Source organism: Marmota monax, unplaced genomic scaffold (assembly GCF_021218885.2).
Source record: "Marmota monax isolate L192 unplaced genomic scaffold, Marmota_monax_Labrador192_F-V1.1 WCK01_AAM20220418_F8-fsc00095, whole genome shotgun sequence".
NCBI lineage: Eukaryota > Metazoa > Chordata > Mammalia > Rodentia > Sciuridae > Marmota > Marmota monax.
Window position 1 is genome coordinate 4420548 of NW_026695244.1, and position 24128 is coordinate 4444675.

Below are 24128 nucleotides of genomic sequence, written 5' to 3' on the forward strand. Positions count from 1 at the left end.
AAGAGATCATAGGATCATTTGTTAGTACAATCCAAATAGGTGGGGAATAAGAGGATTTCAGCTATACCTCCTGCCAAAAGTGAAACGCCTTGTGTCCCCAAAAGGCTGATCTAAGGGATTTTTGCTCAATGCCTTGTTAGGTGATCCTTGGAATTACATGTGCAAGGAATGGGTTGGTGACCTTCCTCTAGTCTGTCCGTAGCCTTGCAATCTGGAGGCAGGAGGTGATAAGGAAGTGTGGCAGGCATGAGAGCTTTCGGTCTAGATGAAAAAAGACTTGTTTTCTAGATTTCTCAGAGTCCTGATAACCACCCAGTCCCTATTAGTAGCCAGCTTTTGTGTGATGGCATGATGTATCGGGTAGGTTTACCGTTTACATTTCCCCAGCTGGGCGATATTATGCACTTTCAATTAGGTTGGGGAGAGGAAGGGAAATCATGGCATTTTTATGCAGACTGTAAAGTGTAGCTTCACAAGACTGATTACCTTTCAGAGCCTTTCCAATAACCAAGTAGGAAGGAAGGAGTAATTTTTAATCCTTACTGTCAAGTTTCCAGGTTGATAATATTAAAGAAAGATGGTCAAGTTTTTCTTTGGGACAAAATGAAAATATAAATTCCTATGACTGTGTGATATAGCCATAATAACTAAGCTGCTAATTCAGAGGATTGATTAAGAGTTAGCCTTTTTTTTTCTTCCCAGCCTTCAAATAAGGTTGAATTTTATCTTGTAAATAATAATACTGTGTTTCAGTCTATTCTGGCCTAAAGCATAGTCAATCTTCTTCCCTCTAAATCAGATAAGTCGTCATAGCAATCTTCTTTGCATATATCCCCTGCTAGAATCCCCGTGCAGAGGGACTGTTTCTTGGACCTTCTCAAGCTAGTATTTCCCATTACCAATTCCATAGAAATAAATATGAGGCATTATGTAAGAAGAGGTTCTGAAGCCAAATACACATGGGGCTTTCTCGTTAGGTCACAGGAACAGGTTTCCTCCTGTGGTCTTCTTAGACTTGATATGCTAACATGCATTTTAACGTTAAGTGGACCAAGCAACAACCAGCATTCATCACACCCCAGATTTTTGTCAGCTAAACTTATTTTTCCTCCTAGATCTGATAGTGATTTTTTAAAGACACTACATGGGACACGCTGCCCTAAGCTAAATTTCATCCATATAGATTTGACCAGGAAAGAAATTTCCTAGGATAATCTCAACTGTAGCCACTAAAGAATAGCATCAAGAAAAAAGTAAGTTATTTACTGCCCTGCCCAGAAATCTCCATGACTAATAGGGTCTTACATTTGGCTCTGACCCCTTTGTATTAATAAATGATCTGAAACTGCTTTCAGTAGAGTTTTAGACTGTTGTCATATGTTTGGAAAGCAGATCAAAGGGTGGCTCTTTTTATTCAGAATTAGCTTTATTTGGCTCTTTTCTTTAATTATACTTAAAGGCTGTTCTGCTTCTTGTTCTTGAAGTCTTACAGCAAGCAATTTTTGTCTTGGTGCAAAGTCAGCTTTCCATAATGTTATCTGTGATAATGGTTACCATGATTACTGTCATTATTGTCCTTTAAGAATGAAATTCTGGCCCAGGTAAGCCTAAGAAGAATTCCTTTGGTGTCCCCAGTGGTGTCCATAGATAGCCACAGGAGTTCTAAACCTCATTTGCAATTAAAGGGAAGCATCTTTTACCTACCCATTTGTTCCACCTTTTAGTAAGTATTTATTTGACACCTACTGTGTTCTAGGTGCCGTAGAAAGCTCTAGGGAAGATGCAAGGATGATCAGGACATGGTCCCAATCCAGAGAAGGCCATGTTCTAGTCAGTTGGGGACCAGCACATGTAGAAATGGATAATTGCAATATCAATAGAAAAGAAAGTATTTTTGTCCTAACTCTGCCTGGGCTAGTCAGGAAAGGCCTCCAAAAGGAAGTGATATTTGAACTGGCTCTGGAAGGGCTTGTAAGTATTGACCAGATTCCATAGGAAAATTGTTCTCCTTTCAGAATAATCAAGCATGTATAATGGTACAGTGGCTGAAGGAAACATGCATGCTAGGGAAGCTCAGAAGCCCAGACCACAGGCAGGAAGGAAAGTGGTCGGAAATGAGATGGACAGCAGGTCGGGGCCAGCGTGTGAGTGAATGGGCTGCATCTTATGCTGAGACTTATTGACTGGTAGCAGGTGTTGGGGAGTCTGTGTTAAGAAGGGTCCTGAGGTTATGCCAGAATAGTGGTACCTGCCCCGAGCTCCAGAAAAATGAGTGATGGCACGTGTGCTGTGAATATTAATGTATTTCCCAATACAGTGGACGATGGGAGCTATGAAAGAAAGTGTCATAAAAATTGGGGACTGACCAGTTAGATTTGTATTTAGGGAAAATGGCTCTTTCAGCCTGATGGCGTCTAAGAGAAGATGGTCAGACTGTAAAACAAATTGGGATACAACGTCAATATTAAGAGATGACAAGGACCTGGAGAAATAGAGTGGCACCAGAGGCAGGGGAAATAAAAGCAGCCAAAAACCTTAGTTTGAAATTAAGAGAACGATGCTTAGCAGGTACCACCAAAGGAGGCTTTCAAATGCTCCAGAGGGATCAACAGAATGAAGAATAAAAAGGGAATTTTGGATTTGGCCACTAAGAAGTTATCAATTTACTTAGAGTAATTCCAGTAGCTTAGTAGGAGCAGAGGAAGATTGTCATGAGAAGAGAATTGGCTAGAAGATGAGAACTTGGTGAGTTTGTGGTAAAGAGAGAACAGAGTTGTTACAGGATGAATGAGAGTACACCTTTGAAATTCCTTCTGTGACAGTAGTTCAAAGCTAATATGAGAATACAGAAACCCTCCAGAATAAACTTTTCATGTCATCATTATAGATACTGCTACCCAGAGAAGCTGAGTGACTTGCTCAAAGTCATACAGCATGGAGTCAGGACTTTATTCTAACTTTTTCTATATTGTACAGTCTTCTTCTCCCTACCCTATACTGCTATATAGGCCCACGCTCTCATTTCTTCGTTAAAGAAACTGGCACAATACCCAGAAAGGTAGAGTGGCATCCATGTGGGTTCTCAACATGTAAATGGCAGGTTAAACCATGGCTTTAGGAATTAGGGTAATCTAGGCCCAGTCCTCTTCCAGACAACAACTGCGTGACTCCCAGTAAAATAAATTTTCCAACGTATCAGGTCTCATCTTTGTGAAAATAACAAATACCTGTGAGTGTCTGGTAAGGGCCAGGACCAGCACTTGGTGCTCATTTCACTAGGGAGCCAAGGTAGACAGGAGCATTACCCCAATGGGGCTCACACAGCATGGTGGATACGAAGACCTAAACATGCAGGAGGACACTGGGAAAGGGGCCGCAGCAGGGTCAGCTCAGGTAACTGCAGCTGGGGCTGTTGGTGGGGAGGCAGGGGGCGGGGCAGTGCGGTGAACACAGAGGTGTGTTAGAGGAACTCAAGGAAGCTCAACCAGACAGACACCTGGTGAGAGGGGCAGATGGAAACAGAGAAGATGGGAGGGTTGGAGAGCTGCACCCAAGGCAGGCAGAGCCTCCCAGCCTTGGGAGGGGCTTACAGCCACCCCAAGAGAAGCAGGGTGGAGCTGGGTAGCTCCCTCATGGTGTTAGCATGAGAGTAACCCTGGGATTCCAAGGCTGTCAACTCCTCTCTGGAAACCAAGTTTTCTCACGAGGCCTCCTGTGCTTCACGTTTTCTTGTCCCTCTATGTAACATACCATGTTTACCCATGTGGCTCTCTCAGGATTGCCTCATGTGTGTGATACACAGTAGCTTCCTTTAGGGGCAGCTTCTATCCCCTAGAGCTGACCCTGAACCATCAGCCTTTCTCAGAAGAAAACCATGGCTCATAAAGGCTTCAGCTGTAAATGATTGTGGTTAGAACAAACCTGTGGCCACCGTGACGGAGACCTGTGGCTGCTCTGCCGGGATCTGCACCAGCAGGACAGCACCTGGGGTAATATTGTGCTGGTGTCCCCTGTGAGACCAGCAGGTCGAAGGCTCCCACGGCATCTGGACATTAAAACTCCATGTGGAAAGAGGACAGAATAGTCCCAAATAGGAGAACCAGAAGTTGTATGTGACACTCACTGGGTACCACTGTGGTACGGAGTGTGTTCGTTTTTGTGATTGTTTAACGCACCTTACTAGAGATTGCCAAATATGTTTGATCACACACACTGTATTTAAAAATGATTTGGTGTCTTCACTTCTCAAAAGATGTGTGTTTATTTGTTCCTCAATGATAGAACTTACTTATCCCAATAACATATGATAGAAATTATAAAACATATCCCAAATATAGAATTTAATAAAAGAATTAGATTTTTTAAAATCCCAGCATAAGTAGCAGTGCTAATATTTCCCCTCACACACACACACACCCCAATGGAGTATGTTCCGTTTTTAGAGGCTGCTGCCCTGGACAACAGGCTCCACCAGGGTGGGCATCTGGCCTGCTTTTGCTCACCATTATCTCTCAGTTCCTAGGGCACTTGGTACTCCCTCAGTATTTTAGAATGAATGAATGAATGAATGAATGAATGGTTGAACATACACTGAGAGTGCCTGGGATCATCAGAGGTCAAGCTACTCATCAGAAGGATATTCTCCGTAAAATCCCTCACAAGAGGACATTCGCCTTGTGTTGACAATCTTCCAGTGACAAGAACTCAACAGGCATTCTTTTTCACCTTTACACCACTCTAATTGTTCCTGAAATGCCTATTTTTTTAATCCACTCAAACACTATCTCTATCTAACATTCACCATGGACCCAGTTGCCATGCTGGACAGGGAACATGAGCTTCACTTATAGCCCTTTAGATACTAAAGTGACCACCTCTAGGGGCAGACATCTCCTGAACTCCAGATGCACACCAAGCTCTGTGCTCAGAGGCGGCCTTGAAAGGACACAGAAAGCAGGGCATATGACCTTGAGAAGTTCACTGTGTGGTCATTTCTTCAGTGCAAACCCCCTTGCTGTTTCAGTCCCTTCTTATCTTATACTCTATACTTGTAGTCCTCTTGGTGGCTATTTTCTGAATACATTTAAGTCTCTCAAGTTTCTGATTCTATGTTTCAGGGCATGCAGGATCGGAAGCCACATTTCAGATATCGTTAGAAGTCAAGGGGATTTTTGTATCCTTTGTCTTAATCTTTTAAACTTTTTAAGATGGTCTAAACTTTTACATCAGTTGTCATTATAGCTTTTATTGTACTTTTAAATTTAAACTTCTGTTTTTTTTTTACTTGAGTTATCAAGTCAGATTTCCCCATATATCATACAGAATCCTATGTTTTTGTGTGATTATTTTTTAAAAGGTAGTATATTGTCTGTATCTAGGTTTAAAAATTTACTCGTTAGGTTTAGCCCATTATTGTACCCAATAAAGATATTTTAAAGTATTGATTTTTGTCCTCCAATGTATTAGCTATCCTCACTCGGTTATATCCTTCTCATACTTAATCATTGTAGACTCATCTATGTCATTGATAAGATCGTCTATCAATGTCAAGTACCATCCTTGCAACTCATTACTTGCGACCTCCATTAATCAGCACTCTTTGGGATCTTCACTCTGCTATTAATCTAGTCTACTATTATCTCGTCTGCATTCTCCAGTTCATCTGTGCATACTGCCAAAGACTGAAATATCTTACTGATGTTGAGGTGCACCATGTTTGTGAGAGTCCCTTGATTTACCATCTGGGAACTCTGACAGACAAAGGAATTACATGCTCTTAGAGAATCTTAGAAATAACTCTTGCCTCTTCCAGATATTCACAAATATTGTGTCTATTTAGACTTATGCAAAATAAGACTTTCTGTGATCCTATGTAATACTGGGCTCCGAATATTTGATTACCAAATACTTATGGACTTACATATGGTGGATGTGAAGTTGCATCCTCAGCCTCCTGGGTTGCTTGGATTCCAGGCGTGCACCACTATGCCTAGCTTCTTGTAGAAAACATTTATTGATCATCTGTTGTTCTCTATAGATCATACAAAAGAGTTTAGAAACAATCCTGACCCTCAAGGAACTCAGTCTAATAGCTGAAACTGTCTCATGAACAAAATAATCACAGTATAATATATTCCATTAGAATAGAATTACATGCAGGATATATCATAAAAATTGTGAAATTGCAAATGCATTCAACTTGGAAAATACCTGAGGCTATGGATTGGTTTCTCTAGGACCTTGATTCAAATGTATTAATTTTTCAAAACCCTCAGTTTCTGAGAACATGAGGATACCCTATCACCTATGGATTGTTTATGGCTTAAGTGAAATTAGCCCACTGCCTAGCTGAATTTGTGTCAGCCACTATTCTTTAGAAAGGCTATTGGACTATATATTATTGGACTACATAATATATTATCTGGGTCTATATTGAGAAGGTTATTGAACTGAATATAACTATTCAAGAAGGTTATTGATTATATCTAGCTGTTGACCCTAAGGTCATGTGTTTGGAACTTGTTAGATTCCATCTAATACATGGTCAAGTGGTGAGTGGTTAATTCCTACCTCCAGTACCAACTCCTTCCAGTGGATTACAATGATCAGAAACAAAAAATAGAACAGAAAAGCAAATCAGGGGATAAAAGAAGAAACAACTAAAACACAGCTTAGAGTCAGTCATGCATCATCTGTGTTAAGTGAAGGATGCAGTGATTAAACTCTGAGTCCCTCTGGCAATTGTTTATTAAAAACCGTAACTCATTAGATATCCCTGAGCTGGTCATCAAGACTCAAGTTGTCTTCCTGTCACATCACTTGAATGTCCATTTGATTTGGAGTTAGGCTCCATGACTGTCCACAAAGAGGGCTAGCCAGTTTCTATAGGTCCCAGAAGAGCTATAAATAACAAAACACTGTGTCAAGTCAGATCTTGTTTGTCTATAAACAATTGAAAAACCAACTGACATATTTCTCTTACCTGTTAAGGAGCTCAGGTGGCCCTAGACTCAAAAAGTGGCCACTTTTCTTCTCTTTGCCTTCTTCAGGGGTTAAGCCTCATTATCATATTACATCAAATTCTGTGATGGTTGTGGCAGCTCAAGGCTTCCTGTCCACTTTCTGGGGAGAATGACATAGAAGGGGACAAATGGCCAATGGAATATTCTAGTCAAGTTGATCCTTAGGAAAAGATTTCCTAGAAGACCCCACCAAGTTCCTATTGGCAAAAACAGACTTTATTGAAGGACACTTCTAGATGCAAGAAGATTTGAGGAACAGCGTTTCCTCTTTCCCAAAGACAGAGGCATTGCAAGTGGCTTTTAAGGAGTCCCTCCATGGAATCCACCACAAGCAGATTATATCTAGATGACTTCTCTCCTCCCCCGCCCTTCACTTCCTTTTAATAATGGAAGATTTATAGATTAATGGTATCCAGCACTTTGGTCAAATGTATTCTTATTAACTCTCTGTGGGATGCCATCCTTGTTAAGTAGGCCCTCCTTTAAAAGCTCAGACAGAAATTTTTCAGTCTGAATCTCTTCTAATATCCCTTAACTAAGGCAACTGGGAGGATACACATTTCTGGTTTTCTTGATCCTTGAAAAAGTTTGTTTTGGAAATTTTAAGATAAGATCCATGAAGGATATAAAAAAAAGCATTAACAGGAAAGCTCTCTAGCCAGGTGTGAACAGCTGGGTATGAACATATCTTGTGCTATCTGGGCAACGTGGGATAATTGATATCTCTTCATCACAACAGTGTATTAATTTCAGAGATTCAGCCTTTCTCTAATCCACAGCTTTGTCACGTATAGCTCATGTCTCTATTGCTGTTTGTCCCCAGTTTCCACCTGGTGATTTCTCCAGTTTATTTTATTTTAATTTAAAAGCATTTTAGCTCTTAACTTCTCACTGACAACTTTTTGGAAATTGTGTGTAGGAATTTGAGCAGTGAATACAGTAGATTTCTTAGAGATGTGTTTTTTAGATTTTATAAACAGTCCAAGTGATCACATCTCAGTTTGGGAATCCCAGTAATTAATGCCATTTCCATAGAGATTTGAATCATCAGTTAAATGAAGCAATCAATTTTTTTTCTTAGAACATATTACCAGCCATTTTTAAGTGACTTTTTAGCAATAATGAGAAATCTCTTAATGAAAGAATCTCTATGACCAGATAAGTGCTAATAGTAACGGATATACCATTAACTCTACTTTCCTGCATCCCCTATTTAAAACTCAATGTTCTCATTAATTATTTTTTCATGTCCTGAGAGCCCTACTCTTGAGACTCTGCTAGTTATGTTGCACTAAGTTGTCAGCTTTCAGGGGTGACAAATGTAGACAATCTTCTCCTTTCATATGCACAAGCTAGGAAAGAAGGTTTGATAATCAGTGACCACCCATTTCCAGGACTACTGCATCCTAATGCCAGACAGCAGGTAGGCATGTTTCAGGACAGCTTTGCCAAAGGGTTACTCTGATTTCTTAAAGTTGTCATCTAAGCATTGACTTGGACATTTTCAAATAAATGTCTTAAATCTTAAGAGTCATCTAAATAATTCTGTTCATTAAAAAGAAGTTAAAAGGAGCTGGGGTTGTGGCTCAGCAGTAGAGCGCTTGCCTTGCACATGTGAGGCACTGGTTTCGATTCTCATAACCATATAAAAATAAATTAACAAAATAAAGGTATTGTGTTCATCTACAACTAAAAAAAAATTTTTAAAGGAAGTTATAAGGGATGTACCAAGTATCCTCATTTAGACATAAAATAACACAAAGATAGAAAAGAATAATAACTTGCTGCCCCAGAGAGAGATGCAGTTGAGAACTTGGCAAAATGGTGGTGATATGTTATGAAAAGGGTGAACCACAGATGCTATGGGAGTATACAAAAGGGGTGCAGAATGTATATCTGGGTTCTCAAAAGAAGTCTTCTCTAAGGAATGCATATTTTTACCTAAGAACAAGTACGTATTAATTGATTGGGCAGAAGAGCATGCACAAAGGCCCAAAGAGAAAGCCTGGTGCATTCAGGGAGCTGCATGTCTCAAAGGAGCTGCAGTGTAGCATGTGAGCAGGGTCAGCTGGAGGCAAGAAGGACGGCACAGGCTCCTTGTTAAAAACCACCTAACCTAAGATAATGCATCTGGACTAGCTCAAGCGCAACAGGGAACCACGACCGCATGTTCAGGTTCATGCCTTAGAAAGATGACCAATCCTGTGGGATAGGACTCCATTTCACAGATAAGAAGTTAGACACTTGGAGAAATTAAGAAAATTCACCTATGGTGACACAGGCAATAAGTTGTAAAAGCCAGAATTAAAACCAGATTTGAATTTAAAATCTATGCACAAGCTTTCATCAGTACTAGAGTTCTTCAAACTGTATGTTGTAATCCATTAGTACATCTTGAAATCAATGTAGTGGGATCATTGAACATTTTTTAACCAAATACAATGGAACAAAATAGAAAATATCCTTACATCGATTGTAATGAATGTAAGGATTATTTCATGTTTTGTTTGGGTTTTAAATAGAAATACAATATGTATGTGTATAGGGTGTATGTACCAGAGTACTAGAACACTATCCAAAATGTATTTCTTACTATCGATTGCCGTAAGAAAAGCTGGAAGCCACTAAATGTGTATAAAGAACTTAGATAGGGCAAAGGGGAGGGAGGGGAAGGGAGTGGGCAAGGGGGTAGGAATGACGGTGGAATGAGTTAGACACATTACCCTGAGGACACGTATAAGACACGAATGGTGTGAAAATATTCTGTGTATACAATCAGTGTCTTGAAACATTGTGCTCCATATGTATAATATGAAATGAATTTCATTCTGCCATTGTGTATAACAAATCAGAATAAATGAAAAAAAGAAAGAAAGAAAGAAAGAACATGCATGTTCCCCCTCACCTGGCAGACACCCTGCCTTCCTTCCCTCATTCATTCATTCATTCATTCATAAATCATCGGATGTGAACTATATACTAGGCACCCTATTCAAGGCTGTGGGGATATAAAAGCCCTGAGCATGGACCTTTTTCTCCACAGCAGTGCTAGATTTGTGTCACTCTACAGTAGTTACTCTTGTGACCTGTGGTTTGCATTAGTCTATTAGACTAAACCACATACCTTTTCATTACACAATCTTTGCCAATGCTAAGGACAGATTCCAAAGTGCCCTCTCTCCAATTTCTGTATTTATTGCAATGTGTAATCAAGAATAGGCCATCGTTAGGTCAATTGCTTTCCCGTATTTATCTTTTCAAACAATAAATAATCAGTGGGATGAGAAAGGGCGGTAAAAGATAATTTTAATGTTAGTACTCATAAACATCCAACATCTTAAAGAGCCGTTTTAATATTTATATGCGGTGGAATACCCTCCCTTCTGGAGAACTGACTGAGAATTGGTATGAACCCATCCAGAAATAGAATTCAAGAGTCATTGCTTTGTATGGAATTTCAGTTAATCCTGAGCAAACATTCTGGATTCCCTCACATGTGGCCATTCTGCAGCCTCTCACCGTCTAGATTTCCAAGACCTCTGTGTACAGGCCTAGGAGGGATATTCCATTCAAAGCAGATGCAGTGGATTTCCTATATCAAAATCATCAGGAGGCCTGGGCCAGGGCCATGACCATCCTGAGAGCAAAGCCTGACCAGATATCCTTTTGCCACTGATTTTATCAGGAAAAATTAAGCTCAGAAGATACTGGTCAGGTTACATTATCTCAACACTGGAACAGAAAGCATAGCTGTGTCTTCAGGGCAGGTTGGTCTCTCAAGTCAGACATAAGGCACGTATAGCCCACAGTCAAAATTACTCTTGAAATCCCTTAAGCCATATTTAAGTGCAGTGTGCATAATATTGTGTACAGTACTTATATTAATTATTATTTACATTATGGTTTAAGAGCCAGGAAATAGATCCAAAAAGGGCAAGAAAGGAAAATCTTCACAGGAGATATAACTTGATGGTTGGAACATAGATTCTGAAACCAAACCTTGTTTGAGGCTTAGCTCTGCTATCTGGGGTAGTCGCATGACTGAGTCAATTACTTACCTTCTCTCTGGCTTGGCTTCCACTTCCATAAAATGGATATAATCATTAATATGCACATCAGAGTATTGTTATAAGAAGTTAACTGAGTTTACATATGTAAACAGAAAGCAGCATCTGGCAGTTGATGAGCACCATCTAAGTTTAAGTAAACATATATTCTGGTTTCTGTGCATATACACCATTCTGCCATCAGGCCTGCTACTAATTCCCCAGGAGGGAATTGAAGTTAAATGGAGTCCCTTGTTCCCTTCACCCAGTTTTCCCCATAATTACAGCATAAAATCAAAACCAGGAGCTTGACATTGGTACAATGCATGTGTATGTTTCTGTGTGATTTCATCACATTCATCTATCTCTATGATCACTTCTGCAATCAAGAGTCAGAACTGTTTTCATCACCATAAAGATATCCCTCATGATACCACTTTATACTTGCATGCCCTTCCCACCATCCGTAACTCACCTATTTCTCATCTCTATAATTCTGTAATTTCTAGAATGCTACACAAATAATATCACATAAATGGGGAAGTGTATGACCTGAGATTAGCTTTTTTCCCCGAAAGCATAATGCCCCAGATATCCACTTAGCTTGTTGTAGGTATCAATATCTTTTCCTTTTAATTGCTATGTAGTATTCTTTGGTATAGATGTACCTCAATTTGTTTTTAATCATTCCTCTATTTAGGGACCTTTCAGTTGTTTCCAGTTGATGACATTACACATAGAGCTTCTATAAACAATCACCTACGATTTTTTGTGTGAACATACTTTCATTTCTTCTATTCCTCTCTGTATGCCTTTTATTTCATTTTTCTTGCCTTATTGTACAGGCTTGCACTTCCAGGACTCTGTTGAACAGCAACAGTAAGATTAAAAATTCTTGCCTTTTTCTGGAACTTAAGAAGAAAACATTTGGTCTTTCATGAGTTAGCTTTAAATTAATAATAGATATTTTTATTAAGTTGAGGAAGTTCTCTTTAATTCTTAGTTTTCTATGAGTTATGATAGATCAATGTTGAGTTTTATAAAGTTTTCTATTTCAATTTCTATGAATTAAAATAGAATTTATCATAATTTTTTATAAAATTTATACAAATTTATCATGGCAATATGTTGGATTATACTTATTGCTTCTCAAACATTGAAATCAGCCTCTTATCTATAATAAAGCCCATATGGTAGTGGTGTATAATTGCTTTATATCATTGTTAAGTATATTTGCTAATATTTTGATAAGATATTTTGCATCTATATTCATGAGGGATATTGATCTATAGTGTCATTTTTTATACTGCCTTTAATTTTGGTATCAGGGTGATACTGGCTTCATTCAATATATAGAGAATATTGCATCATTTTCTTTTAGAAGAGATTTGGTATAGTTGGTATTAATTCTTTTTAAAAATTTGGTAGAATTCCCCAGTGAAACTAGCTGAGCCTTGAGATTTCTTTTTTAGGGGTTTTAAAATTATAAATCCAAAGTCCTTAATAATTATAAGTCTATTCAAGTTATAATGTGTGAGTTTTGCTAGTTTTAACTTTTTTAGAAGTTGGTCCATTTCATCTAAGTTGTCAAAGTTATAAAGTAGTATTGTTTATAGTATTTCCTTGTTATCCTATTCATAGGATATTTTCGTATTATCTCTTTGATCTGCAGGGTCTTTGGTGGAACCCTGTTTTGTTCTTTTTTGCGGGGGGATACTGGGGATTGAACTCTGGGGCACTCCACCACTGAGCCACGTCCTCAGTGCTAATTTGTATTTTATTTAGAGACAGGATCTCACTGAGTTGCTTAGTACCTTGCTGTTGCAGAGGCTGACTTTGAACTCAAGATCCTTTAAAATTTGTGTCTTTTTTTCAGTCCTATTGGAGGTTTGTCAATTTTACTGACCTTTTCAAAGAGGCCAGCAATTTTTAAATTGAGTTTCTCTATTGCTTTTCCTGTTCCAATTTTATTATTTCTCTCTCTCTCTCTCTTTTTTTAATTTCCTTCCTGCTGTTTATTTTGTTTGGTCTTTCCTTTTGCTAGTTTCTTTCAGTGGAAACTCAGATTATTTATTTGAGACTTTTTTCTTTTCTAATGTTAGGATGTGATGCTATAAATTTCCCTCTCAGTGCTGCTTTAGCTGTATCCTGTAAATTTTGAGATGTTGTGTGTTTGTTTTCATAAAGTTCAGACTATTTTTTAATTCCCCTTGAGACTTCCTCTGTGATCCATGGATTATATAGAAATATGCTATTTAGTTTTTAAGAGTTTGGATACTTTCCTATCATCTTTTTGTTGTTGATATTTCACTGTGTCAGAGAACATAGCAAATGGATTTTTTTTCCTTTGTTTTTTACTGTTAAAAAAAGCCTCATATAATTGTAAATTTATTTCTCCTTGTAATCTTGTCATTTTTTTCCTTTCAGCATTTTGAGGCTTGTTTAGAATTGTTATGTCTTCCTGGGGCATATATCATCATATCATTGTGACTTATCTCACTTCATTTCTAATAATTATTTTTGTTTTACAGTTTACGTTGAATGATATTGATGTGGATATACCATCTTTCTATTAACTAATGTTCACTTAGTATATCTTTATGATAAATATTTCTAGACCTTTAAATTTAAAAATGTCTCTTTTGTAAGGGGCATGTAGATTAGATTTACTTTTCCATGTCTAGTCAGAAAATATCTACATTTTAGTTATAGTATTTAGTCTGTTTTCATTTAAAGAAATTGCAGATATAACTTGGTCTAAATTTCCTCTCATACTCTTAATTTTTCACTTTTTCCATCTATCTTAATATATATATTGTCTTTCTTGTCTTTTAAAAATTATTAATCAAGCACTTTATATTATTCAATATTTTATTTCTGTGAGTTTTTATATATTTCTTTATTCTTCTTTTAGTACTTAAGAGATGAAACATTCTTATTGTGTTATAGTCACGATTTATTCTTTCTTTAACCATTTTTTGAACAATTTATGGAACTCAGTTTAACCCCTTCAAACTTTCAGATTATACTTTCACGTATTTGAAATCTTAATATATTTATAACTAATAACACACTACAGTTACTGTTTTAAGCGGTAAATTTTCACTTATTTTAACCTTTGCTATTTCTTTCTGAGTATCTTTGTTTTCATCTGGAACATTTTTCCTTTTTTCTTAATAACTGCCTATGGCATTTCTTATAATATGGGAGATTTAGTTATTCTTTTATTTGAAATGTCTTTTATTTATCTTTATTCTTTTAATTTAATTATTTATTTGGTACTAGGGATGGAACTCAGGGGTACTTAACCACTGAGCCATTCCCAGCCCATTTTATATTTTTATTTTGAGACAGGGTCTCGCTATGTTGTTTAGGGTCTCATTAGGTTGCTGAGACTGGCTTTGAACTCAAAACCCTTCTGCCTCACCCTCCTGAGCTGCTGGGATTATAGGGGAGTGCCACTGTACCTGGCCCATCTTCGTTTTTAAAGGGTATTTTCTCTGGATATGTATATCAGAGTATCTCCCCCACCATTCTTTTAACATTTTAAAGATATCATTCCATTGTCTTTTAGCTTTCAACATTTTTATCACACTCTATTATACTATTACTTTATTGACAAAGACTACTATTCCTTTGGAAAAAAAATGTATCTTGTTTTCTTCAACTACTTTAAATATTTTTCTTTGATTTTTCAGCAGTTTTACTATGATTTTGTGTGTGTGTGTGTGTGTGTGTGTGTGTGTGTGGTTTGAGCCTGGTTATAACTTATAGAGCTTCTTATATTTGTGGTTTAATGTCCTTATTCACTTTGGAAAACTGTAATATCTTCAAATATCCACCTCCTTTCTCTCCAATAAAACTAAAATACTAGACCTTGCTCTCTGTTATGTTTCCTTTGTCTTTCAGTTTGGTTATTGTAATGCTCTGTCTTCTAGTTTACTAATCTTGCCTTCTCCTATGTTCAATATTCTATTAAACCCACATCTTGAACTCTTAATTTTAGTTGTTTGTAATTTTCAGTCTTTGTTTTACCCTGAGATTCTAATTCTCCAATGAAATTCTGAATCTTTTCTTTTTTCTTGACTATACTAATTACAGTTATTTTAAGTACCACATGGTAATAATAAAAATCTGAATTAGCCATGGATCAATTGATATGTTCTATCTTGTACTCAGTTGTCAGTTATTTTCCTATATACTGGTAGGCATGATAGTTTTGATGAAATGGTTGACATAGTCCTTGAAAACCTACAGAAATAATCTCAAGTTGATATTATCTTTCTCCAGAGAGGACTTATTATTGCATTTTTTTTCAGGCAGTTAGAATAGAGGCATATCATCTTAATCCATTCTTGGATCAAGGTGGCTAGATGCTGCGTTTTAATTATTGTGAGGGATGTTCTACCACTTCTAGGGTATAGCCTTTCTACGATCCTATCTGAAGGTTGTTCACCAGGGTCCTTCTTCCCTGGCAGGTTTTTGAACTCCAATTCCTATCTTCCCAACTCCACAAGAATGTCAGAAGCTCTGCTCAGCCTCTACAACTCTTAGCCACACTGCACTCTGCTCCTGTTCTTAGCATTTGATTTTGTGCCATTTATGAATTAGTAAATGACTTGGAGAGAAAAGTGCCACAGAACACTGGGCTCAGTTCAATGTGCTAACCTGCCTACTCTTCAAAATCAATTTTGGCTTCTCAAGTCCTGGCTGCCTGGAGAGTTTTCCAAAGCCTTTAAATGGTTTGGGAATTTTGTGCATTTTTTTTTCAAAATTTTTCAAATTTTTCTGACTATTCTCATAAGAATAAGAATAAAATAAGCTCTTTTACCATTTCCGGTAATAGAAATCCCTCATTTTTTTTAAACATCAAGGTTGATAATATCAATATATGGTTAACTTTGTTTTTGAAAGGATTGAAAGAATATATGAATATGAATATGAATATGAATGTACATAAAATCTAAGGTTGGATTTATGTAGATTTTAATTGAAATATACACTGATTTTGAAAAATATTGTAGAAGAGATAGGTCACTGGCCTTCATTTTATTCTTTTTGGTCATTTTTGTTGAGTCCCTATACAGCAACTGCTGCCAAACTTTTTTAAATTTTTTTTTCCATACTGAGAATTGAACCCAGGGGCACTTAACCACCAAGCTACATCCCCAGCCCTTTTTACTTTTTATTTTGAGACAGGTATTGCTGCGAGGGTGTTGCTTACGGCCTTGCTTAGCTACTGAGGCTGGGCTCGAACTTGTGATCCTCCTGCCTCAGTCTCCAAGTTGCTGGGATTACAGAAGTGTACCACCATGGCCAGCAGCTGTCCCCCTTAATTATTGGTCTCGTGGACTTACTGAGGAAGGGTCACATGCCTGAAGCCTACCTCTCCCCACCGTCCCTCCACTCAAAGACCCTGCTGGCCATACTTACCATTTCAGCAACCACACTTAGCAAGAGGAAGATGGGTTCCTTGCCTTCTCTCCCATCTGTGTGTCAGTGTTCTCCCACAGAGGAGTGCTCATCTGGTAGTCCTCAGCCTCCGTCATTTCTCATTGTCTGTTCCCTGAGTTCTCCACTGGCTGCAGCTTTGTTGTGGCCTTTTCCCTGGCAGTAAACCTTGTGCTGGTGAAAGGTGACCAGGATCTTACAAATTGATTTAACCAGGCACTTTTGTGAATGAAAACTGAGGGATGCCGAGAAAGAGAATCAGAACTAGATGTAAATGTTTCCAAAGTGCAGGGGCATTACAGTACCCAAATTCTTGGATGTGCTTGATTCCAGTCTAGAGTCTGGAAAACAACTTTTTATGAGTCTATGTGATTTCCAAGTCTCAAAACTAATTCACTGGAAAACATAAAAAATGTAAAGCAGTAGATTTCAGTAGTAATTTTCAGATCATTTGAGTCTAAATGCAGCTTTGAGAATATTCAGTTCATAAATTTCCTTTTGGGTCATTTTTTTTTTCTAAGAGACTATGTCTCCAAACTTAGCTGTATCAGATAAAGGCTGACCAGAATCTGCTCGGTTGTGGGTTTTAGGATCTAGAAATAAAATATTTATAAGAAATTTCAAAAATAGGGATATTAAAAATGAGAATGATGATAATTAATAACAGTATTCATTGGATCTTAGACATGCACATAGAATCCAGACATTTTGTGTGCATTGCATTGTCTTGAGCACTGTTTAAGTACTACTTATATTGAGATTACCATCTTTCTCATAATGTTGAAGCTAGGCATAAATCCTACACATAAATACTAACACTCTCCCACTTCTGTGTTCCTTGGCCATATGATGTAACATCATGGAGGTTCACTTTCTTTACCTCCAGGGTAAAGATGGAGCTGAGTCTCCTAGGATTCTTGGAGGCTTGAATGGGTTAATACATGTTAAACCTGTAGCATATTTGTTGGTCACATGGGAGTGTGACCAATTTTAGCTATCACCCCTCCCCACCATACCACCTTTCTACCACTGCTGGTTGAGATGCCCCTTACTCACCAGTCATGTGGAGAATGGAGAGAACAGATCTAAAAACACAGGAAGAAGAGATAGAGGGACCACTGATGGTGAACTCTCTGCCAGTCAAGTTCCCAGGACACAGTTCAGAAAACATGATTTTTTAACCCTTGGGTTTTCTAAAATTTACTAAATTAATGAATCTTATTCATGCAACAAGTATTTATTGGGTGAGATTTGGACACTGTCCATATTTTCATGGAACTTGAAGTCTTCAAGAGGAAACAAATATTAAATGCTTAACTATAACTAACCCTTGAGTACTGCCCAGGAGAAATCCAGGAGTTCACGGACATTTCTGATCTCCTGAAGGATTAAGGATTAAGGATTGAGTGTGTAGTTAGCAGAATGGTGCTAAAAGGGGCGTGAAAGGCATTTCAGACAAGAGAGCAGCATGAGGGAAGGCCTTGCTGTGGGAAAGAGCTTGCATGTGAGAAGAGGCCAGAGAAGGTCCTCCTACCTACACCTGGCAGAAAATAAAGTGATGGAATGAGTTAGACTGTCCTGTACCTTCCTTCTCTTCAGTGGACCAAGAGGTATGCACTTGTACAGATGACAGTACAGAAACAGTTCCCCACTCCTTCAGCTCTGCACCTCAGGGTACCCATCATTCTCAAGTTCTCCAGGCCCGTGTGCCTCCCTGCTCCCAGAGAACCTGTTTCCCTCCACACGACTTATTCTCAGGGCTATGAGGTTATTAATCTGATCAATATTTGCTCAACATTTCAGTAGTCTAAGGTAATTGTTCTCAAACTTGAGTGTGCATTGGAATCACTTGGAGAGTTTGTTAAATCCCCAATCCTTGCTTCAGCCCCAGAGTTTCTGATGGTTGAGGTCTGAGATGGGGCCCTAAAATTTGATCTTCTAACCATACACACAGTGTTGGCCTGGCTTCCATACCTGGCAAATCACCGGTTGAACACATCTTTCAGCAGTTTAACAGTCACAGTTAGTCCCTTAGCTCAAAGGAAAATGCTCAGACTTGAGGATCCAAAGGAGTAAATACTGAAGTCCAAACTAGATTTCATAGATAACTGCTACATGGGCCTAAAGGAAGAAAACTTACCTTAAGCATGACTTATCTTAAGCATAACTTACCTTAAACATCTCTCCAGTGCTTACCACATAGTAGGTACCAAGTGCATGTTTGTTAATTGAATTGACAGTGAAGGAGTCAGAATGGATCTAGCTTAGTGCCTTAAGAAGTAGGTTTTGTATATTATTCTTTGGAAAGCTCTCATGATTCCTTTCAGGCTGAAAGGCCTTCTAGGAGAATAAATTATTGTCATTCTCTTGGAATACAGCCCCAGAATTTGCAGAGTCAAGATAATGCTTGTATTTTAAGTACTTACTTGGATTAAAAGCTGAAATGCTAACAGGATTACAAAATGCCAAGTTTGCTGAGTCTCAAATTGTTTATGCTCATGTTCAGTTCAAAGTTCTTTCATCAATCAGTACATTTCTGTTTCTAATTACAGTCTTAATTTTTTTTGACACCTGCACAGGCATTCTCAGTCTAAACCAGCTTCAGTAATTTGCACAGGTATAATATAACTAAAATGAGGCTCATAACCACCGTTGTGTCACCTACACCAAGAGTCTAATGAATTCAAAGGTGCTGTGCTTCAGTTCACATTATGATTCAGAAAACAGTCTGCCATTTTACCCATTTTCACTCCCACAATGTTGTAAAACATTTTTAATAAACAACTTTTCTCATTCCAGGCACATGAAGTTGGGGTAAACGATGCAATATAATTTTCATTTGTGATTCTTTATTTATGTTTGTCCTTGGAATCTCTGTATTTGGATAAAGGAAAAAGAAACATGCACAAGATTACCATAATTCTACAAAATATAATATGTGCAATCTGGAAGTATATTACTTCCACCAATCAAATCAAGTACAGTCTTAAAGCCCTTGGAATTGGGAGCTGATTTTGATGTGAGCCATCCATCAAATCCCAGATGTGACCTATGCAATGGCCCCTGGGACAAAGTTTCCCATGTATTGTGATGAACTAACTTGAACAAGTCTATGCCCAGTTTTTACCTTGGACCTCAACCCTCACTGACAGCTGCAAAATTACAAGTGACTTACCTATAAGCTTTAATAATCAGATTCCTACTTAGAGGAAAAAATAATTCTAATTAGAGAATCATCAACACCAGCTGACAATAGATTTTTCCTGAATATTGTTCTCTCTGCTCCTTCTTTGGTCCCAACTGATTCACCTAATTGAAGTTAACCACTGAAAAATGACCTTATTATTTCCGAATGCCCAGTACTAAAGAATATTTTGGCAATGACATTGCTTATCCTCCTTTAAACATAAAATTTGGAGAGTTTGAACAGTGCATCCAAAATACCATTGCAAGAGCCCATTCAACTAGGAGACTCAGCTAAGAGGAGGACCATTTCCTCAATTGTGTTACCACTTGGCGTCCACAATGGCCAGGGCCTGGGCTGGCACCATCTTGGGGCCCTTCAGAAGGCAGCAGAATGATATTAGTGTGAACATTTCACTGCATATTAATTATTTAAGAAAAAACTGTCATTTAATTTTAAATGCTAATATGCATATGGTTAATTAAGAAGCCAAAATTGGCTATAAGCTTGGTGAGCTCTGAGAACAGGGAGAGCGAGATCATTACGCTTCTGCTCATGGTTAGCTATTTGTGAACCAGCTGATAATGTGCAAAATTAAGATTTCGTAAGTGGCATTTTAAATGAATGGTTAATGGCTGAAGATTAATTAAACAGTCAGAGTTGCTGAAGAAAAGCTGTTAAAAATTAGGTTTATAGGCCAGTCACTTGCACGCTGAAAGTGAATCCTGATAGATGGTGGCCTTTCTGTTTACTGAGGGCATTCTAACTATGCAGCCTTCTTGGACAGGGAAACCCACCTGGCACCACACATCATGCAGCTACGGCAGTAGCCTCAGGGATGTTCCTTTGGAGTAAAATCTGCCAAGTAGGAAAATGGACTAGAAAAGTGTTTTATTGAAGAGATCTTCACTAAAACCTTCATCCCAGGTAACCAGGCATATTTTATTTTCTACCTGCGTGCTGCGTAGTTTCTAAGATAGAGAAGGCAGAACCCATGGGGTTTATAAGAAGCTGCTCTGGAATGCAGTAGAAGAGACAAAAAGTTTCAGTGTATATATTTTTTCAAACTATATCGATACTTCTTACGTCTCAAACTCTTGGTGGTAGAAACGTAGATTTTGTGCTTCTGACTCTAGCCCAGTTTGGCTTCTCGGGAAAAGGTTTGCCTTTATATTCAGCAACATGCCTTGTGCTCAGGAGACTCTGTGAAAACTATTTTTTAAATTTACTTGTTAAAACTTACATCAATAGATAGTGAGTAAATAAATGAACAAATGAGTTATTTAAAAGTTGGTTATTAGATTATCAAAGGCTCCTTTAAATGCCTCTCCATCCATACAGCAAATGACCCCCTCTTGTTCCTCTCCAGACCAGGTATGAGCTCATATGTGGAGAGGAGTTAAGAATCTCAGGGTGAGAATGGTGAGAACTTTATTTTCTTATAAATTTCAAGGAAGGTAATTCTACCCAATGAAAAATCACTCACATTAAAATGTATTTATTTTTCTGAGTTCATTTGGTTCAATCCCCTGCTTCCAAACAGAAGACTCAAATTATTCAAACCAGACAATTGCGTGTCTCTTGTTTAAAAGTTCCCTGGAGATGGAGATTCTGTACCCTCCCTTGATAGCCTGTTCCAGTATTTAATCACCCTCCTAATCAAGAAGTTAATCCTATTTCCTCTTTTCCAACCTTCTCTGGCTTCATGGAACCTGTAAAACGCCCATGAGACCCTTTGAAAGCCTCAAGAAGTTAATTAGTCCACTGAGCTACTGTAGGTTCAGCAATGAGACTTGTAATAGTGACGCTGTATACTTGCAAGGTAGTAATGATATGGTTTTGTTATATCTCAAACAAATCAAGTTTTTTTCCTGGTCTAAAAGGAATGAGACCAACTTATACTAGCATGTTTTAGAAAGGGTTTTTTCATGTTTTACTCTGTATATTTAGATAAATACAAACTGAAGTTTGACCTAAGGTCATGCAACTCAGAAACCAAAATTGCAGTAGTTTGATAAGCAATAATTGAAAGATTAATAATAACACATTCTAAATATTACTGATAATTTGCATTTGCTAGGCATTTGTTGATTGCTTTGCAAATATCATTTCATCCCTCTGACAACCAATCAGGAAGTGCTGTTAGTATTTCTAAGTACAAATGAGAAAAGTGAGTTGTAGAGAGGGTGAAGGACTGGTCCAGTGGCCTCAGGTGGTCCAGAATTTGCTAGTTTGCCTGAATCCAGAGCCTCAACACTTAACCACTGTGCTATGTTGACTATTGTGTTCTTTTTTAAAAATTACTTTTCTTTCGATAAAATTCTATTTCATTATCTGAATTCTTTTCTTCTCTGTGTGTATAAAGTCCAAATCTAAAAACTTTCCTTGTGGAAAATAATAGCACTCTGCTGAATAATAGTCCCAGGTCAGCTCTTACTGCAATTACAGGCCGCTGAGTGGCAAATACATTCTGCTTTCAGAGAGGCAGTAGCAGTTCACTTTAGAAAAACTGATAATTCAAAGCTTTTCCATTCTCATAAAAATAGAATGATGCAAAAGGAAAGAAAATAGGTACTTCTGGGAGAAAACCTGCCCCCTTGAAGGAATGGGATAAAAACCTGTTTGCAGATGCCAGAAGCATCTGGGGAGCAGAGATGTCCAATAATTGCAACTAAAAGCTATACTAATTGACCAGTGATGGGTTGAAAGCTGCCTCCAACCAGGATCCCTAATACTCTGGCACTCTTTTCATAAGCAGAGTGGGGGGCAGAAGGAGGTCAGCTTCCATGGGGTTCTCCATACAGAAAGTGAGCAGCTGTGACAGGGATGTCAATTTCTGCAAAGGAAAAGTTGAGCTTTTCCAACTGATGCATTCAGATCACCTGGGGCTCCTGTTGAAAAGCAGATTTTGATTCTGGATCCAGGATGGCCCCTGAGGTTCTGCATTTCTAATAAGCTCCAGGTGACACTCACACTGCTGGCCCCAATACCACACTGTGACTAGCAAGGATTTAGAGTAGAGTAAGGCAGTGCTAAATTGTTATTGATTTTTAAAATCATTTAAAATAAACACGCAGCACATCTTTTTCTAACCTTTCCAAGTTTCAGCTGTCATGTCCTCATATTAGTGAGATTAGAGCAACCTCATTCCTGTACAAACCAGAACATTCTGGGACAGCCAGTTTTTCCTCCTGGAAGAGAGGGTATGGCTTTCTTTTTGTCCTCTATGTATTGTAAATACTGCTGTCTGCATTGGTGTCCACACTTTGACTTCTTGCTGCCCTTGAAGGAGTCTCTTGCACCTTAGCAACGAGCTCTGTCTCCACAGTTGAATAGGCATAAATTTGAATTTCTTTTCTCAAGCTCTGCTACTAATCTGATGAGAAAAGTTTTATCCGGTGCAAATAAGTGATCCATTTTCCCCACCACACCTCATTCAACCAGGAGTCTCGATTTATTCCCTCATTTGATTTAATGTCAATTACATTAAAATGATGTAATTTACCCTAATAATTATAACTTGGTATTATTTTAACTAAATACTACCTTAACTTCTCAATGAATGGTATCCTCCTCATTGATCTGTATCCTAAACAAGCACAGAGGTTCCTAGAGTGTAAATTGTTGATAGTCTTGTTTGAATGCCATTATTTTACATTAAATTACTTGTTCCTTTATTTTTTTTAAACAACAACAAAACAGTTGAAACCACTAGAATCATTTGTAACTCAGTAAAAAGACAGAAAACAATTTTTTTTTCTCTGTGTGGCTTGAATTGCAAATAAGTGTATTTATTACCACTGAATTATAATAAATAGGAAGATGTTCTCAATTCACAAGACTTTTTTCTCTATGTAGAAAATATTCAAAATCTAGAATCTACATCAAAATCTACATCCAATTTGGTGGCACAACATGGGGACTGTTTGACTTCAGAATGTTACAGAGCTGGAGGCTTCTGAGAAACTGAGTCAACAAGAAGACCCCCCGCCTTTAAATCCTGATTCTTGTGATCAAGTCAGAAAGATTTCAGACACATTGCTTAGAGTAACAGGCATGAGTTTATTGAAGAAATAGGAAAAGGGAAAGGGAGCCCTCTCAAGGGAGAGTAGATTGTCTCAGAGAGGAGAGGGACAGTGTGTCTCTCCTGAAGTCCAATTTTATTAGGGATCACAGAGAAGTTTCCAGAGAGTCCCACCTAGGTCTACCTCTTGACTTTTGACTGACAGCAGGATGACATCAGACTTTCAAGTCTCCACTGCCATGACAACTCTGGGTCACTTTGGCCCATGCGGACCAGTTCTAATTGGATTCTTACATATTTTATGGTTAGGAGGAATTATCCTTATCTCCCTGAGTTGCAGGATCTGGTCTGTGAAAAGGGCCACAGAAGTCTCCCCCTTCAGGGTAACTTGGGTTTCTGTT

At 38.1% G+C, this 24128-nt stretch overlaps 1 protein-coding gene across 2 annotated transcripts in view; it reads left to right on the top strand.

Annotated features, from left to right (window-relative positions):
- Positions 1 to 24128, top strand: part of Pard3b (par-3 family cell polarity regulator beta) — a 1008812-nt gene that overhangs the window by 854411 nt on the left and 130273 nt on the right. The window lies entirely within an intron of this gene.